This window comes from Physcomitrium patens, chromosome 20 (genome assembly GCF_059467195.1).
Source record: "Physcomitrium patens ecotype Gransden chromosome 20, ASM5946719v1, whole genome shotgun sequence".
Classification (NCBI taxonomy): Eukaryota; Viridiplantae; Streptophyta; class Bryopsida; order Funariales; family Funariaceae; genus Physcomitrium; species Physcomitrium patens.
In genome coordinates, this window is record NC_143429.1 from 300,001 (window position 1) to 302,500 (window position 2,500).

The window sequence follows — 2,500 nt, forward strand, 5'->3', positions numbered from 1 at the left end:
CTCCAAGTTTATCAGGAATTTCACCTGAGCTTGCAATAGAGATCGAGCGCGGTGGCGGTCACAGTGGTGGTCGACCAGGCGGAGCTTGAACGGCCTCGGCAAACACTTCTCCCCACCCTCCCAAATGAATGAGAGAATGGCTTGACAATACCGAGGCCATCGCCCCCCGCCAAAAATGGTTACTAGCTCTTGGGACTCGCTGCGACGTTACGCGTATCGGCACAAGACCAACCCTCTTTTTCCAGTCGCCCGCGCACCAAAAAAAATTTTGGCAGCGGGACTCACAATCCTTGACAGCCAGCTCACCATATAATACTCGGCGACCCTCCGCGGGACCTCCTCAGAGGGTCGCGTCGCCGGGAAACTAACCCCCACTCCTCACTGATCCAAGGTAACACGCCAGAAGTATCCAGGTAACCCCAGTAGTATCCAGGTATCCCCCTGCGAACGTCGGTACTGGGCTCAAAGAAGGCAGCGAGCAGTCGGGACCCGTAGGCACCGAGCAACCGTCACCCCCTCACGACTTTTCCCGAGACGCTTCAGAGGAACCCTTCCCCACATAGTACTCTCTGTGGGATTCGGCAGGCCCCCGTCCTACTGCACTAAGGAAGTTCCGAGACACACTTTTTTTTGTGGAAGACCACCCACCCTCCCTGTCCTGCCTGCTATCCCCGCCGCGACTCCTGGTCCCGGCCCTCCTCCCCGACTTCCTCCTTGTCCCGCTGCGAGTCCCGGACCTCCTCCCCACTACCTACTCCCGCCGCGAGTCCCAGTCCCGGCCTTCCTCCTCCTCCTCCTCTTCCCTAGTCCCGGCGCGAGTCCCGGACCTCCTCCCCCACTTCCTAGTCCCGTCGCGAGTCCCGGACCTCCTCCCCTCTTCCTAGTCCCGGCGCGAGTCCCGGACCTCCTCCTTCTCTTCCTTGTCCTGCCGCGAGTCCCAGTCCCGTCGCGAGTCCCGGACTTCCTCCTTCTCTTCCTTGTCCCGCCGCGACTCCCTAGTCCCGTGGCGAGTCCCGGACTTCCTCCTCCTCTTCCTTGTCCCGCCGCGACTCCCTAGTCCCGTGCGCGAGTCCCGGACTTCCTCCTCCTCTTCCTTGTCCCGCCGCGACTCCCTAGTCCCGGCGCGAGTCCCAGTCCCGCGCGAGTCCCGGACTTCCTCCTCCTCTTCCTTGTCCCGCCGCGACTCCCTAGTCCCGGCGCGAGTCCCAGTCCCGTCGCGAGTCCCGGACTTCCTCCTCCTCTTCCTTGTCCCGCCGCGACTCCCTAGTCCCGGCGCGAGTCCCAGTCCCGTCGCGAGTCCCGGACTTCCTCCTCCTCTTCCTTGTCCCGCCGCGACTCCCTAGTCCCGGCGCGAGTCCCAGTCCCGTCGCGAGTCCCGGACTTCCTCCTCCTCTTCCTTGTCCCGCCGCGACTCCCTAGTCCCGGCGCGAGTCCCAGTCCCGTCGCGAGTCCCGGACTTCCTCCTCCTCTTCCTTGTCCCGCCGCGAGTCCCGACCTCTTGTCCCGCTCCCTTGCCCAAGTCCCGACTCCTGGCTGTCTCGACTCCTCGTTGGCCGCCCAGTCTTCCGCATAGGTGGAAATAAATAAATAAATCATTTTTTAAAAATCAATTTTAAAATTAACTCCCTGTCTCGACTCCTTGCTGGCCGCCCAGTCTTGCGCCTAGACAGAAATATAAATAAAAATAAAAATAAATTGGTGAATTAAAAATATTAAAGTAATTTAATTAACTGGAATAAGGTAGAAAAATAAAAGGCAGAAGAATACTAAATTGATTTTTTCAAGTGCCACGTGTTACCTTGCTGATGTGGCTGCCACGTGGTAGTCCATGTCATGTCAAAAATCCACTAAATCGTTTACATGTCACTTTGGAGATAAATTTGTGTGTGTGCAATCAATTGGTTGTACAAATATGTTAATGACTTGCTAACTAATGCATCGTACAGGTAATCATTGCCCACTAACTAATCCATCACCACTGAAACTTAATGTCTTCAATTCTTCATCCTTCACACTCCACATCCAATTTATTTTTGTTTGTGTGAATTCTTAAATCTATCTTCTCTTTACATACTCCAAGCCCAACTTTCTAAACCCTTTATATAATCTATGTGAATCCTAGAATCTAGGTTTATATACCCCATGCAAACCCTAAAACCCTAAACCCTAAACCCTAACCCCTAACCCCTAACCCTCAACTCATACTTTGTTCTTTTAATCATACAACCTAGACTCTGAAATTTTAATCTCATAACATATAAACTAGCATTGTAATTTCAAAACCCAACATTTTGTATTGTGACAATACTTGTTTGCAAATATGCATCCTTCATTTACTTTTATTTTTTTAACACTACACTGTGCCACATCAGCACCAAATAGATCAAAATCCTTGATAAATTAACCTCTAACATGTAAATATTATATTCTCCACCCTTTCAGCTTTTATTTTTATTTTTTTTAACTTTTTGAAATGCCACGTCAGCTACCTGGCTGCCCT